General features: G+C 38.2%; 1 protein-coding gene across 24 annotated transcripts in view; it reads left to right on the forward strand.

The window, feature by feature from the left end:
* Positions 1 to 17,832, forward strand: part of LOC109038096 (calcitonin gene-related peptide type 1 receptor) — a 506,731-nt gene that overhangs the window by 279,881 nt on the left and 209,018 nt on the right. Inside the window, exon 3 of one of the 24 annotated variants that reach the window (XR_011899861.1) lies at positions 11,562 to 11,913. The exons of the other annotated variants lie outside the window; for them this stretch is intronic. The gene's annotated coding sequence lies outside the window, so the exon portion shown is untranslated. Of the gene's footprint in view, positions 1 to 11,561; positions 11,914 to 17,832 lie in introns of those variants that run through there. 24 annotated transcript variants of the gene reach the window in all.

Consider the following 17,832-nt stretch of genomic DNA (forward strand, 5'->3'; position numbering starts at 1 on the left):
TGATTCCAGATGACTCCATGAAGTAACCAATACAACCGAGGTAACTCATAATCGTATGAAAGCCACCGAGTCGCAAAACAATATTTTTTAGTGGACTGTCAATCGGCTCATTTTCAATTATGATTTTAGCTTTCCAGTAAAGTGGCTGATCGAAAGTCAACACAGGATCGACTTTAAATTTTCTTGACTCTGCCTCGATAAAAAGAAGCGTCGTGTAAACACATGAGAAATCGCTAGGATTTGAATCTATGATAGGAAAAAAGAGAACGCTTGATTTTCCTGGAAAAGAAGCAGAGGTTGAACTTTGCATCGAACCGGACCAATTAGAAACATCAGGGCTTAAAACCCATGAAAATTTCCACAGCATATCTAAATTAGCGAACTTATCTTCAGCTTTGAGGTCTTCAAGCTCTAAAAAAGTTGTCTTAATTTTTTTTTCACCACCGTTGTAAAAAGACAAGTTAATTTTTCCTGAAACACGAACAGTCTCGGAACATTCGTTTTTCCGCGGTACTAATTTACATGATTCAAGAGCTGGGGTAATTAAAGCCATCATTCCCATACCGTGAAAAGTATTATTACCATCGATAGTTTTTAAATTATGATCAACGTTATCAGCAACGAATTGCGTAAATTGATGGGGCTGTAACTGATCTAAATGGTTTTGAGACATAATTGCAGCATTTTTCTCATATTTTAAAATTTCCATATATGAGACGCTAAAACCCATTTTATGCAGAATGTCTATGTGTTTTCTTGAGGGACATAAATGGTGCATCTGGACACCTAAAGCAACCTGGAGAGGAAGTAACAACCCTCTTGGCCTCAGCATTTGGATGATGGCATGGCCAATGGAAACTTTCTTAAGCTCATTTTGCTTTTCGGGCACTAATGCATCTAAAAGCACACGCAAATATTCAGGTATCACACTAAAACATGACTCAACATTTTTTATGTCTGATACTGAGGGATAAAAATCAGTTGAGTGCTCAATTTGTTTACATGCTGACCTTATCAATTTTCCGGCCGTTTTTATCAGTCTTATTGCGTCATCTTCGCCTTCCTCTTCCTTATTTTTGGTATAAAACTGTCGCAGTATGGATTCTGCTCTTTGTCGTAGAAATATTACGTTTTTTTTACCTTTAGATTCTGCAATAATGATTTCGTCCTTAAAATGTTCTAAAAGCTTATTTTTAAGATATTTAATGGAGTACGGCTCTAAATTTTTGGACGATAAGATTCTCCTCATCTCTTCCTGAAGTTCGGTAACTGTACAAAAATTTTTCTCATCGCAAAGTTCTTCACAATGTTTTAACACTTTGACAAATGCATCAAGTTTCATCAAATCCACCGGCCGGCCTTTATCAGGAGCTTCATGTTGACATTGTATTGTAGACTTACCGGACGATTCGGACGTTGAAAGTTCGGGCTGGCGATTCTGTGATTTATCCATGAACCCAACAAGCTTTAAAGTTTCCACGTGTGGAGCAGGCACTGCTTTTCCAGTACGGAAATTGCTGTTACAGACTTGGTGGTACACCGCATCTGCTGCAAACAGATCACTAATCGTGGAAAGTCGACCTAGTATTTCAGTTGCCCATCTATCGTTTCTTTCTTTACATATTGCTTTAATTTTCGAATCAAAGTTTGCTTCTGAAGTTAACACTCTACAACACTTATGTCTATGGTCACGTAGGGATGCCTTTCTGCCACATAAAAAACAATTTTCTCTGAAATTAAAAATTGTCGCCGTTGATCTAGTTTTCTTAGGTGATAATGCTCCAGCCTTAGCATAGTTTTGTTTTTCTAAACGAGAAACAATTCGCTCATCGACAAATTTTCGCCGGCACGCGTCATGAACCGCTTGACCTAACGACACTTTCATTTCAATATTCAGACGTTTGCATACAGTCAAAATTTTCCCGATACCCACTTCACCAAGTTTTTGAGTCTTCCCCGACGTCAAAGGCAGTTCACAAAACACACATTTTTCACTTAAGTCAGCCATGATATCACTCGTAACACTCGTTCATCAGTTCACGAATCACTTGAGCGCTCCTTTCAGCTCACAAAACATTGAGCACAATTTAGTAAACGCACGTTTTGAGCTATATTCAGATACAATTACAGTATCGAACATAAAACATAAACACAAACACAACGAAACATAAACATGACATATTTTCCGGCGCGACCGATAGAAGGGTAAAATTTCCGCAGTTCTCCGTCACGAAAATTCAACTCAACCGAGGGCGAGGGTGAACATAGTAAAGCGATCGGAGGCAAACTAAATCGATAGTTTTTCTCCTCGTTTCCCAAACTACAAGAATTTTCTTGTCGCATATTTCCCCTCTATGGTTGACCCTGAGACAGAAAATGAAAATAGCTCAAAACTCTCATTTTCATCCCCTCTTCATGCCTCAGATACCAAATTTCGGCAAAAAACCTACAATTTTTAGTGTGAATATTGAGTGTTAACTGCATAATGTGCCAACATGAAAACCAGCATAAGTGTGAAAAATCAAGAATATCGATGCAAAGTCACGTATTTCGGCCCTTTGCGAAAATGCATAATAGAGAGGCCGCAGCCTCTCGACTCACAAGAGCGACCTTGAAAAGGTCCCACGCCACTCAGCTAAAGAGGCTGCGGGCCGCGTAACAAATGCCGGCTAGTTTGCATGTTTCGCGTCACATTCCGTGGATGTCCCGCAATGAGGTTCTCATGTGATACATCTATTTTACGTAAAATTTCATCTAGTTTTATATTTTTGATAGCTCACTGCAATAAATTCAGCCAATGAAGCTCGAGAGCAATATTTTCAAAAAATTTTAAAAGCATTCTTAACTTCGGGGCTATTTTGAGGGGTTTTGGGGGTGAAATTTTAAGCCACGCGCTGTGAGTCACTTAAATTTGGATTCTGCGGCTTCTTCTGCATTCATTGATGTATCCATATGCCATTTTGGTGCAATTTTAAAGTTTTTACAGGAAGTTTAAAATTTTTCAATTTTTGGGGGGTTTTTAGGGGTTTTGGGGTTTAAGAACACGACTTAGCGCGGTGAGCTGGACAAATTCGGATTCAGCTGATTTTTCTGCGTCCATCGATGTATAGAAACCTTTTGTTGCAATTTGTTCCGGGTACCCCCCCTTATTTCTTGTTTCTTTACCGGACTACGGTAGTTTTGCATCGGATGAAACTGAAGAAGATTCTTAGGGGATGAAAAACTCTCCAAGACAGGGCACAGGATTTTAAATTAAAACCAATCAACTTTTTACGGAAATAGTTCATAGGTACTTTTTCCTTTGATATAGTTCCAAGATAAAAAAAATTGATCTTTCGAAAAGAAGCAAAACGTGAGACGTTAGAATATCATTAAAAACAGTTGTGACCAGTATATTTAAACATATTTATATCTATTCCTTCAGTTTGATAGGTACCACTTATTGGATTAAAAAAGGATTCCTGTCTCTGACTAATTTTAAATATGTACAAGTTTGCGCTATTTTTCGCTGTATTCAAATGGGTGATTTTTTGATCTAGCTAAAATGGGAGCTCTTCACCGCATATTTACATACCGTATTTTACAGCACAGACCAACTTTGCCCGCGTCCAGGGGCCCAAATACCTCAGTATTTTGTTTCTTCTTTAATCTACTCTCAGTGTTAACTTTTCAACCATTTTTGGAAACAGTATTTTTCCTTTCCAAAGAGGGTTATTCATATAGGCGAAAAATGTACCCAGCCCGGAATGTACGAAACTTTGTGAGCTGATAGTACTAGTTGAGAGAGGCTTATCCCTAGCTCCGTTTTTGCAGGAACCCCAGGGAATCAGCGTTGCCATTTTTTAAAGTCGTAACCTTCAAACACCCATAACTTTCGCAGAAATGCAGTTACAGAGTTCGTATTTACACCAAAAGATGCAAAAAATTACGTTCTATCGACCAATGCCAAAGAAATTTTAATTTGACTCCATTGTTGCCACGTTTTGGCCATTTTTTTAATTTTCGTAATTATTTAAAATCACGTTACCGCCTGAAAAAGTGTTTGCGGTTGGTGGGGATTGAATAAAAACCTGTCGGAATTATTGTTCGTTCGATTCCGCATCCATCGATATATTATACTTTTCTGAGAGACTTAGGGAACACGAGTTATAGCGATTTGAAAATTCGGCAACACGCCCTATACCCCGATATTGACGCTCGTTTAGGTACGTTTCGCAACTCCGTGTTAAAGCAAAACGCCTAGAACAAACAAAATTCGAAAAGTCAGTTCATGTTTTGCGCTTTTTTGAAATTTTCACATGATTTTTAGGAATTCAAGTAGCGGCGGTGTTGCCGGTTTTCAATGAAAACCACCGCTGCCATCACAATTTAAAGTAGTACTCATTTAATCTTATCCAGCTACATTTGCTAACCTAAACTGACCATTTGCGCCATGGTGTTGACAACATTGCCTGATTTCCGTCGGAATTCGCGTAGAGGCGGGGTTGCCAGTTTTCATGGAAACCGCCACCGCAATCACAAAAAAAAATGTATTACTTATTTAATCACGTTCAGCCTTATTCTGTAGTTGGAATTGTTTATTTATCGGATCGATGGTTTCTTCTATCCCTCTGCAACGGCAGTGGGGACCGACAGTACCGAGATATCGAAATTTAAAGCTACCGAATCACTCAAGCGGTCCGATGAGTAGTTTTGGCGAGGGGCCTAGATCCATTGCTCTTGATCTCTATACAATATCGATATCTCGGTACTGTCGGTCCCCACTGCCGTTGCAGAGGGATAGAAGAAACCATCGATCCGATAAATAAACAATTCCAACTACAGAATAAGGCTGAACGTGATTAAATAAGTAATACATTTTTTTTTGTGATTGCGGTGGCGGTTTCCATGAAAACTGGCAACCCCGCCTCTACGCGAATTCCGACGGAAATCAGGCAATGTTGTCAACACCATGGCGCAAATGGTCAGTTTAGGTTAGCAAATGTAGCTGGATAAGATTAAATGAGTACTACTTTAAATTGTGATGGCAGCGGTGGTTTTCATTGAAAACCGGCAACACCGCCGCTACTTGAATTCCTAAAAATCATGTGAAAATTTCAAAAAAGCGCAAAACATGAACTGACTTTTCGAATTTTGTTTGTTCTAGGCGTTTTGCTTTAACACGGAGTTGCGAAACGTACCTAAACGAGCGTCAATATCGGGGTATAGGGCGTGTTGCCGAATTTTCAAATCGCTATAACTCGTGTTCCCTAAGTCTCTCAGAAAAGTATAATATATCGATGGATGCGGAATCGAACGAACAATAATTCCGACAGGTTTTTATTCAATCCCCACCAACCGCAAACACTTTTTCAGGCGGTAACGTGATTTTAAATAATTACGAAAATTAAAAAAATGGCCAAAACGTGGCAACAATGGAGTCAAATTAAAATTTCTTTGGCATTGGTCGATAGAACGTAATTTTTTGCATCTTTTGGTGTAAATACGAACTCTGTAACTGCATTTCTGCGAAAGTTATGGGTGTTTGAAGGTTACGACTTTAAAAAATGGCAACGCTGATTCCCTGGGGTTCCTGCAAAAACGGAGCTAGGGATAAGCCTCTCTCAACTAGTACTATCAGCTCACAAAGTTTCGTACATTCCGGGCTGGGTACATTTTTCGCCTATATGAATAACCCTCTTTATCGATACCATCATCAGAGAAGGCCAGAAAACTCCCGTTGCCGAAAAAGCTCAATGACGATATCATTACAGAAGTCTGTAGGTCATTCTCGTCAACGCTATGCACATTTATGGTGATTTCTGGTCATTTTTGGACATTCCAATATGTTTAAAATACTTGCTTATGCTTGACAATGATTCAATCAGAACGCAGCGAGAGACAAAAAGACAAAAATTTCATTACATTTTTTTAATATGGTCAAAAGAAAAATTTGACCATTTTTTGTAAAATAATCATGATCCTGATTCAATTATCGTTGGGAAGAATTTGTAGATTTACCAAATTATAAACACTTTCGAGTAAAAATATAGGAATCACTTTACTTAAGGCGCAGTGTAAAGATGCATTTGTTCTTAAGTGTATCCCATTATTTGGAGCAAACAGAATTACATCTAGGAATCAGTGGATTTACGAAAAAATGTGGATTTACTGACGTTTGAGGTATCTCAGGAGTGTTAGGTGTGGTGTCATGTAGTTGTGATTGAACCACAAACGAAGAGCCCGGCCGCATGACAAATTACACGCAGCTCAGAGAAAACAAGTGTGAACGTAAGCGTGGGAGGGTTAAGGGTATACGGAGGATTTAGAAAGTCCGAGGCTCCGAGGGGTCTAAAGGAGACCATACATCCCGGCCCAGGCAAAAAGGACACTTTGCTCATTGCCAAGGAGCATAAATTAGACCCTTGGCTTGTTTTTTTGTTTGTTTCGTTTTAACAAAGGAGCACCAGTTCACGATGTGAGTATGAAACAAACTTAGTATCTTTTTCACCATTAACCCCCGATGATATGCTCAAACACTTCTTTTATTAAACCTATAACTTAAAATGTGCAACAGGGCAAAGGCTCATCCCTCAATTGGACGTATTCGAATAAAGAGGAGCAAGGTATTTCCATTGTGACCTAGACGCTGTGACTCATACTTAGGTCCTGTTATCATTTTACTTTTTAAGAATGAATTATCATGATATAGTAGGTATACAAACTTCTTTGAGGTGGAATTGGGTGGATTTAACCTGAATCAACTTACTACATGATATGTGTTTCCTGATTGACTCTCATTTTTAAATTTTTCAACAGCGTATTAAACAACTGTCTGACCTGAGATTTGGTGAATGATTATCCTTTCAAACTCAGGACAAATTAACATGAAGTATCAAGGTGTTACGCTGTTTGGTTTTTTGTTTCAAGAAATAAAAACTTGAGAGGAAAATTAGGCGGGATGAAATGCAATTATCAAAGTTCAACCTTCTTCAACTGCTAAGAATGAGAGCTAAAAGTTGGAGTCCTAGATGCAATGTTGAGTAGTGTCCTGAATTTTACGCGTGTCAGGCTTTCAGCTAGCAATCGATGGGGATTCAGCAACAGTCATCAGCTTGTCTGAAATATTTGAATAAGTTAAGTAAAAACCTGAATTTACAAAATTACGACTGTATGCTTAACGACTAATGACTCCTGTTTTTAGCCTCCATATTCAGCGCGTGAAAATATATTCTGGTGAAATGCCTCCAATTTGTGCGGACAGTTCAGCCCTTGTTCCATTTTTATTCAAGGGCATTTTTGTTGCTTCTTGCACCTCTAGGAAAACAGCGGAATAATATTGAAGCAATAGAGCTTTGTACTGTTACGTTCTTACGTGTTTCTTACATAATTCCAGCCGCCTTCTATGGAAGTATAATAAAAAATCATACGCTACTTTATAAAACAAAACCATAAAACATAGAAAAAACTTCGCCAGTCACTATCGCACGTACAGAGACGCTAATACGGCATCCTTTTATTTGTCACAATACACTCTAAAAAATAAAGTTCTCTCTCTTGATTAGCCCGTCGCGACTACATTATTGTATTAAGCGACTCTATTTTAATATCGTAAATTAATCCTTTGGCCCTTCAAGAAGGGCCTGCGGCTGATGTAAAGGGTGTATCTTTCTTCTTCTATCCAGGGGGTGTGCACCCCGCTGGGACAGCTGGACAAGGGCTTCAGCCTTAGGACCTTAGAATTTAAGTGTTAAAAAAAATAAAAATAAAATAGAATAAATAAAATAGAAATTAAAAAAAGTAAGCAATTTTTTACTTGAGGGATAAGCAATTTTTTACGTGAGGGTTAAGCATTCACTGGGATGCAAAAAAGCCTCGATGGCTTCGCTTTCTCTGCATATTTTTCTAACGCAGCAGGTAGATTGTTTGTAATAGGTAACTTCGTGTCAATGAGTATTTACGCGTTATATTCGAGGACCGTTCGAAATGTCATAGAATACTGTGAACTTATAACTACATTCCTCTGCTTTGGCAATCAGACTTGGAACATGTAGGCTGATAATCCAACTATTTAAGAAAGGCGTTGTTAGGAAAGTCGGTCTTACCCTTAGGTAAGAGCGGGTTGGGGGCGTATGACGTCAAAAACCACGCGAACAATTTAAGGCTCACCACTGTTACTAATTGAGTGCAGTGTTGCAAGCTTGTAAGGAAAACGGAGAGCGTTTTCTAACATTAACCGACAACATCGAAGGCCATCAAAAAGGCTCCGAAGCAAAATATTGTCTAGCTGCGTTTCTCTCCCTTGACTGACAATGAGATGTGCTAGGACTGCTCACGGCATAAAGCGGAGGCTCTTGTAAATCAAGTCAATATCCTCGAAGGCAGGCGGGCTGACCCAAACCTTTAATTCGTCACACTACCCATCCCAACGTCGTCGTTGCACTCATTTCGATTCCTAAAACTGAGCAATCCTGCTCTTTCATGTTATTTTTTTCGCCGCATCTGATCTCTTTCATCAGTCAACGCCGGGCGGTTTTTATATGATTCAATCAGACCTCCCCCTCTCCTCCATCGGTTATGCTCACTTCACACATCCTGATCATTCAGATTACCGATAGTGTTAGTGGTGAGGCGTGAATGATCGATTATCGATATTTTCTTATTTGAAGCTATGGTAAAGAATCGATTTTTAAGGTGTTCGCTGCGGACACCCTGTTCATCGATCCTTATTCATAGGTTTAATTGACAGATCAATCGATATAGCGCAAAGCACTCCACGCCACTGGATAGTTTGTTGAATTGTCCATTTTTAAGACGCCTCGAGCGCGAAAAAATCGTGAGCCTTGGTATTCTTTTACCGTCACAAAGCTCGCATGTTTTGGAGGTTTGCGACAAAGGTTCGGGTGTTTTTGGCGCATCGGCCCATTTAACTCAATTGGTTTCATTTTTTTAATTTTATTATTCTAGTTATCTGTAGTGTCTGTTTCACTGTCTGACGTCAGATAGTCTATTTTCTGATTTATCAGGCAAATATACGTCGCCATAAAGAAAGCATTGAGGAAGTTTTCAAGGCGAAATTCTTGAGAGACACACGAATTTAATCCTTTGAAACTTTGAAAATCTAAAGTTTAGAGCACCAAAATACTGATATAATTACGAAGATCTGTCCCAGTTTCCAGCGTGGTCGAATTGACGTGCTATATATATCACATCAATTAAATAAAAAATCTCGTCAGATTTTGAGTATTTAGTCAAAGTATTTGCAATCTGCCAAGATTTGTGAGCGGTTACACATAGGTTTTGTAGGTATGCCATGCCCATCAATAACGCCAGAAACCGTGACGAATTACCTCAATAAAACGTAAAGAAACTGACCAAAAACTCAGGAAAACCATACTTGCAATTTATCTGGTACCTACACGCCTGAGATGCAGCTGTGTCAATGGACTGTTAAAATTGCACGGAAATCACGATGATCACATTAAAAAAGTCCGAAAACCATTCCTTAGTGCGCAATTACCTCAGTTTAGAACATGCTTTTTCAAATTTACCGCGCATCTGAGAGCAGTTTTTTTAACACCGGAAACGAACTAGCAACTTCAGGCTGCCTCCGTGGTTGCCGGTAAATGCTAGATGCCGATTAGTTGTTGTTAATTTTTGTTTATTAACAAGCAAAACGTGGTCTGTCTGATAGTGTCCATGCCCATTCAGTCCATTTCTCTGTTTCATCGATTTGCAGATTGCATTTATAAATATTATGTTTGGAATTGTCAGTTTTCGTTGACCGGAAATTGCCGTTCCTTGTTTCCAAGTGTGGTGACGGACACAGCCCTTACAGCCTACCCGCGCGAAATCCGTAAAAGCGTGTTCCAAACTGTGCAAACTGCTCTCTAAAGAGTAGGTTTCAAACTTTTTTAATGATTCCATCGTAGTTGGGTGCCATTTTACTCCTTCTAAGTCTATTCACCTGGTCTATCTTTTGTTACTTTAATTATGAGGGTTTTATGCTGCAGGTATAGGCATAGTGAAAACGCGCATAATAATTCATTCAAACACGTATTATGCAGTCACAAACAGACGCCGTCCAAAACCGCAAATCTTACTTTCGAGGAAATTTTCGTTGGTGGGGTTATACCATCTACTAGGCCTATTTTTCCAACAACATAAAATACTAACATTTAATGAGGGGTATAGGATGAAAACATGCCATCTTCACTTTGATGTAGGATTTGGTGACAAATTCGCATTTCTACGCCGATTTTCCGGTTACATGTTAAAAAAAAACCTCCGGATTCTTGAGTCATTTTTCAAGCATCTTCAACTCCACGCAGTAAGAACACGGTAACAGTGGAAATGTACCTAGTTTGCAACTTTTAGAAGCAACGATTAATCTCCTAAAGTTTTAACGCAGCATGACACCAAACTTAAGGACACGATTTGGCATGCTCATTACATTGTTAACTGATGACTTTTCTCTTTTTCTACAATTTTAAGAAATTATAGCCACATTTTTGTAAGATATGTCGCCAAATTAGCTGGAGGAACAGGAACTGATCGAACCTTGGAATCCAGGCCCGCCGACATGGTGTGCAGCTGACAATTTTGCCGATAGAACAATCTCAAAGGCCATACAATAGAGCACTAGACAAGATCTGAAGTAAAAGAAAACGTCACATGTTTTCTCTTCAAAATCTTACATAAAAAACAATTAACACTACGCGAAGTTTTGAAATCAAAGAACTGATCATAAACGAGATCAAAACATGTAGGTACCCTAACACATAAGTACTCCTAAACAAGTCTCTTTTACACAGATCTGGACGGGAAGTTCGATTATACAAATGACGTTATTTTTATTTCATCAATGTTGATAGATAAAACTTGTATCTTGTTCAAGGGTTGATTTTCAGACTTCCCGTCTTATGATTTGTTTTCCTCGTAAAATTTTGAAGAGAATTCACGTAAAGCGTTGTGCTTACAAAAAATAAAAAAGAAGTGCACTGGTAGCCAAAAGATTCGCCGAACACCCGATTCGAAGAAAAAAAACCAACCACTGAAAATCCGTGATCACATTTTAACCTCTAATTTTATCATGATTGGCAACGCTGTCCGGAACTACCTTTTTCGTTAAACGAAGGTGCCACGTGAGACACAAAATATGCGCGATTCCGGATAACATAAAGGTGGGTAACATGAGTCTTGGCAGCATTGTTCAAGGGTGCACCGCAATCCGTGTAATCTTCCGGATCCACAGGCGGATCTTTAGTCCGGATCCAGAGGCGGATCTTTAGTTCCAGATTCCGGCCGGTTAGAATTACGTTTCTGATTCTTTCTTTACAGGCTCTCTCCCCCCTGCCCCTTCCCAACTATTATTCCTATATAGCAAAATGAAAATACCTCGAAATCGGTTGAGCTTCCTCTTTCTCAAACTGTAGTTGTTTTTCGGACCTCACTGACTGCTATCTTAAGAAGTTGTTTTTTCCGAAATCTAAATAAATGAGACATTCAAGGAAAGATATTCAACACCTGGTGAGCGAAATTATTACGTGTTGCTCAAATTTGGAAGTGATTTTACGTTTCAGATAATGGAAGTCGAAAATGACATCGTGTTCGACGTCATGACCAAGCAGCTTGTCTGATACGGTCATGTCAATAGGATTGCGGAAGAGAGGCTGCCAAAAAAGATGCTTGATTGGGTTCCTCCTGGGAGGAGACGAAGAAAGATTGGCGACAGGGAGTTATGGATGAGATGAGGGAGTGCCAACTCCCTGATGACCTGTGAGGAGGACTGAGTTTTGTGGCGATTAGGCGTCGCAGAGCGCCAGATAGCGCTGTGAGAGCGACTCTTATGTATGTGTGTATGCTCAGATTTTACCTGGATGTCCCTTTTTCTGTAAAAAAATCATTCATGCAATTTTTATTGGGAAACGTTTACATTTTTGTTTTATTTCCACGTCAAGAGTTGTTAAACTGGAATTTTTTGGCATAATACAAGCAACCCCTAATGGCGCGTACCAGATTTTGAATTCGCAAATATTCATACGTAGAGTATCACTGTCAGATACAGTTCAATCAAACTCATAGAATGACACAAAATTTAGATATTTTACGTAATTTTATACAAATTGACAAAAATTAAAGAAAACACCTTTTTTATGTAATCCACTGAATTTCTATGTTAACCCCGTAAGGAGGAGTCATTATAATGGTCCAATCGTCATCATGTTCCCTCTAAAAATCCCTAAATGTTGTAGTGCAGGCTGATTCTTAAATCGTTAATCCAATCAAATTGTGGGTTTATGCAACCTAATCAGTGAATACTGTACCTACTTTTCCTCGTCCTGTTTAAGCGTCTTGGCGTTGAGAAGGTTCTCTTGGGGAAAAAATCATGAGAGGTTCCAAGATTGTTTTACGATATTTCTTTACAAAAATTGAAAGAAGTCACAAAATATTGCTTATAGGGGTCCTTAGAATCCCTTGTTTTGGTGAAGTTAAGGGAGAGTCAGCGTCCTCATATGGTCAGGAGCGCAGAAAGTTTTCGGATGCAAAAATTAGTTCGAAACTCACAATCAGCCTAACAATTTCAGCATCCTTTGAAAATTTCATTAGTTACAAAATAATTAAAAAATACACGGGTGTCCAGAAAGTTGAAAGTGTTGAAGCAAACACGTCATAGATTGATGCACATTCTACGTATATCTTAGGGTGCTTCAACTCTAGTCGTTAGTACATTGAAGTGATAATTTCTTATATTGCCATATCTGAATCAAGTACCTAGAACATTTAAAAAAACCCTGTAATACTTAAATTTTTTCTTATCATAACCTGGCCGAAACCCGAGCAATTTTTTTTGGCGCGAGTGAGGGGGGGGGGGTCAATGACGTAAAATCATTTTCTAAGCAATCTATTTCGGTAAAATTTCTAGAGATTTTTCCTAGTTGTCCAACCGTGAAAGAATGAACTGTCAATGTAATTCTGTTCCGATTGGGGGTGAAAAATTTCTTGAGATTGTATAAAATCATATTGTACGATAAAATTTTAAGAGTTTTTAAAAACTTATTACAAATGATTTAAAAAACCAAGGAAGCCACAAAATGAGTACCAAATAGTAGAAACTAAATTATGCGGGGATAAAGATAAAGGGACGTGGCGTCGAGTCACTGTGGAGACCACGACCAATGCTGCAATGCTGAGGAAGAATGTGGACACTCGAATTTTTTTAAACTTCTCCAGTAAAATATTTATATTTAAAGGAAGTCATACAAATTCTCCTTTAAAATTTTCAATTACGGTGAAATTATCTTTAAAAATTGGAAGGAAAATATTCGTAAGTGAAGATGAAATATATACTCCGTTCCATTTCGGATCGTCCCTGGAAAGTGAGTCATCACTACAAGTTAATCCTGCAAATGGCAACAGCGATGGACGAACAATGCAGTTGGAGGCCCAGGCTAGAGGGCTCGGCTCTTTTTCCGTCAAGAGAATCAAAATCCTCGTGACTTCCGTACCGTGACCCATGTCCCCTTTATTTCATACTAAAATTTCAAGGTAGTCACAAAATTGCGTGTTTCACCTCAAAATCAGGTTCAGGGTAAAATTCTGAAAGAAAATATTTTTGAAATGTAAAAATCGAGGGTTACAACGAATTTTATGTTGTCGGGAACTCTCAGACTTAGTCGGGATAGAGATCAAAAATTCAATCAAATTATTCAAATTTTGTAATTTTTTATACAGTTTTCTTTAGAATTTGACTCTGAAATTCATTCTGAGGTAAAATTGGCAATATTTTGAGCAATTAAAATTGTTTGCATCATTGCTGAAAGAAGAGAAAAGGGTCTGCGGCGAAAGTCTTCACGGTTCATCACGAAGAACAATAGGAGTGGTATTAAAACTCGAGGTTCCTCAACCAACGATCAAAGGTGCTTCAGTGTTGCAACACTGTAGAAATCGTCAGGTAGTCAGGGACGTTCCGAATGTTAGGGCAATGTTAGACTCATGCGGCGTTTTTCGGCAGAATAGAATAGAGGCACAAAAGTCATGGGTCCTTGACCTACGCGCACTACAGCAAAAAGGGAAGAAAGTGAGGGCAAGTGTTAGTATTGTCGGTCCATCTCCAACGGCTGGCAGACATGTGAATGTCAATTCAAAATCAAGGAGATACCGATCCCGGACCAGAACAGGCTTAGTGAGAAAAACAAAGGGATGAAGAAGATTGCCACGTATGATTACTTTAACTTGTCATTCCCTTTTCTTACTGGTCTGATTACAGAAGGCTGGTTAAACTACACTGAAAAAAAAGTGGAAGTGGGATTGACCATAATGGTATAGTGAAAAAAAATATGGTGATAAAAAGCCAAATAATGGTCGATTTAAGCATCTAGATGAAAGTGAGAATCATACTCGATATAAAAATTACCATACCCGGATTGTAAATATCAGTTAGGTGTGTCTGTCCATCGTTTAGGTATTTCTCACCATCAGCTGGGTATTTTTTACCATACGATGAGTTAAAAGTATGGAATAACATGGTAACACTTGCGTTTGATATCTGTAGGCATCTGTATGCGACTGGTCATGGTGTTGGTAGGTTAAATTTACCATACTGGTATAGTCAGCGTGGTGAGAGCTCCCGCTTGACTGCGCTGCGGTCTGTGGTCCGCCATTTTTCGTTTGTCTGTTTGTCAGTTATAAATTTATCACGTTGAGGGTCGGAGCCCGTGGCTGTGTTTTATTGATCCATATTAATCCATGTGAATCCACGCGTAATTTGCCCAAATTTGTGTTCGAATTGTCCCTAAAACTACCGTCTTCTCTTCGAATCTATCTATATTGATCTGCCACATACATTTTCTGAGATTTTTTCGTTATTCGTATCGACCAATTTCTGGAGGTTAGGAGTTGCTACAATGAATCTGGCTTGCAAAGTGAAGGAATCCTGAAAATTTGAAAACCTTCGCAAAGTTGTTCTGCAATCCAGTGAATATCGGTTTTGTGTAAAGTCATTTCGAAAACATAAAAGTGCGGAAGTAATTTGAAAATAATCGACTAGAAGTGATTTTTGAATACTGCGTTCGTAGGTATATCTATGTTCTTGTTAAAATTTTCGAAGCTCAACAACTCAGATGAAGAGACAAATGTGCGTGGGATTGATGTTTAACTGTAACTTTAAGCAAAATTTGGCAGCTTCTGCCCCACCGTGAACCGTGCGATTGGATTTTCATGTAGTGTCTTTTTGTGGGTATATTTTGAACCATCTATTTGATCGATTTGATTTAAATTGACTTTATTTTAGTTTAATTCAGGGCTTTAATTTAATTAATAAGAACTCAAAGATTTGCTCTTGCGAACATGAACAAGGTGTGCAATGTATTGTGGGTAATAGATATTTCAGAGTGACAACTTGACAAAACAAGATTTAACTAGAATAGACGTAGTACCAACATAGGAGTTTATGATTAACATGGAACACACCCCCTTAATCATAAACTATTTAAGAGAAAATTTTTAACTTAAACAAAATACGTAGTGGAAAAATATAAAAGGAAATTTCCGTAACATTTAAGATCAAAAGAGGGTGCGCGCAAAAAGAAAATAACATTACATTTTTTTTTTTTTTTTTTTTTTTTTTGAGTAATATTTAGCGCAAACTAAGAAAAATTACATGGAGCGAATTCAAAGGATGCTTAAAGGAAAAATTGGTAATTTAAATAATACAAAGGAGATGAGGCTCAGAGCTTCAAAAAGAAAATCGGGTGGAAAGAGTGAGTTATATTTTATGATTCTTGAAAGGAGAGATCAGTGAAATAATTAATTTGATTCGATAATCTGAAAAAAAAAAATTAAGAGAAATACATTTACTCAATAGCCGTCATTATTGCGTCTCTGAAATTTTCGAATTTAACACAAGTTAAGGGTTTCGTAAGAAAATCAGCTAACTGATGCTCTGTTGGAATATACTCAATGGAGAAAACTCCATCTTTAAATTGCTCACTGATATAATGATACCTGACTTCTATATGCTTACTACCTCGTCCCATCTGAGCAGTTTCAATGAGTCGAATAGCATTTTGGTTGTCAGCGTACAGAGTTGCGGGTACAGTTTTATCACAAAGCTCTTCTGTGAGAGTCTTCAAATATTTAAGTTCTTTGCAACATTCTGCGGATGCAATGTATTCAGCTTCCATCGACGATAAGGCTGTTACACTTTGAAGATGAGAGTTCCATGCTACGAGACCTCCTTTGAAGAAGATCAAGTAGCCCGTTGTGCTTTTACGTTTGACCAAATCGCCTGCGTAGTCCGAGTCTGCATACGCTTTAATTTCACATTCTGGAGTAGCCGGATAAAAAAGACCATAATTTAAGGTGCCTTTGAGGTATCGTAAAGTTCGTTTTACATTCTGAATATCTTGATGAGTAGGATTTTCCATCGATCGGCTTTCAAAATTAACACTGTGAGCTAAGTCCGGTCGAGTTTTACAAGAAAGATAGAGTAGGCTACCAATCGCTTCTCGGTAAGGAAAGTCTCCGACGACTTCTTCAGTTTGATTGTTGCTGTCAGGTTGAATCGGTGTTCTAACTGGTTTACAATTTTGCATATTAAAACGTTTAAGCACTTGGTTAGCATAGCTTAATTGCGAAACAAAAATCCTTTTTTCATTCTTTTCAATTTCCATTCCTAAGTAGGAGCTGGCATTTTCTGATACCGTCATTTCAAATTCTTCATTCAAAGCTTTAAGTACTTTATTGATTTTGTCTGTATCTTCACCAGTTACTAAACCGTCATCTACATGGATGGCTAAATAAATGTCGGATTCAGCGTTATGGAAAATGCACTGATCCGTTTTTAAAGGCATGAAACCTAATTTACGGAGAGTTGTGATGAAACGTTTATTCCAATTGTTGGATGCTTGACGCAATCCATAGATGGATTTTTTAAGTAGACAGAAATTGTTCCCTTCTTCAAAACCTTCGGGTAGTCGCATGTAAATTTCAGTTCCAAGTTCTCCATACAAGAATGCAGTTTTTACGTCAAAGAAGGCTAACTTATTTTTCTTTTCTGCAGCAATAGCAAAAAGAATACGAAGAGAATTACTTTCAACTACTGGACTAAAAATTTCTTTGTAAGCAAGGTTTTCACTGCATTGCTGAAAGCCTCGGGCAACCAAACGAGCCTTATATTTACCGTTGTCTTTAATTTTAAAAACTCGCTTACTTGTAATGAGTTCTTTGCCGTGAGCTTCTTCAGGATTCACTAATACCCATGTGTTGTTTTTGGCTAAAGATGCTTTTTCTTCTTGGATTGCCTTTTCCCATTTTTCTTTATCAGGAGACTGAATCACATCACTATATGTTAGCAGGGCTTCACCGCTGTTTTCGAGTTGATTTGCCACACGATGTCTCTTGTCAAGTTCATAGTCTTTAAGTTTCTGTGGTAGGACAATTTTCCTTTTTGGTTTGAGATTTGGCATTTCAGGAATCGGCTGGTTTTCTTCATTTTGCTGCTCTTCATTTACAACAATTTCATTTTCGTCTTCATGTTGGTCTATATTATCTAAAATTTCATTTTCTTCTTCATTTTCATCATTTATTTTAATCGCGGTGTGACGTACCTCATCTTGTTTCGATGAATTTACAAATTCATTTGTGAAAATCACATCTCTGGAGTTGTAAACTTTCCTTGTTTCTGGGTCAAGTATTCTGTAACTGTTCGTGTTAAAACCAATAAAGACACCCTTTTTACTTCGTTTATCAAGTTTCCGTAATGGACCTAAAACTTTAGTGTAAACAACACAACCAAAAATTCTAAGATTTGATAAATCTGGTTTTCGGCCATACCAAAGTTCAGCTGGTGTT

The sequence above is a fragment of the Bemisia tabaci genome, chromosome 1 (genome assembly GCF_918797505.1).
Source record: "Bemisia tabaci chromosome 1, PGI_BMITA_v3".
Taxonomy (NCBI): domain Eukaryota; kingdom Metazoa; phylum Arthropoda; class Insecta; order Hemiptera; family Aleyrodidae; genus Bemisia; species Bemisia tabaci.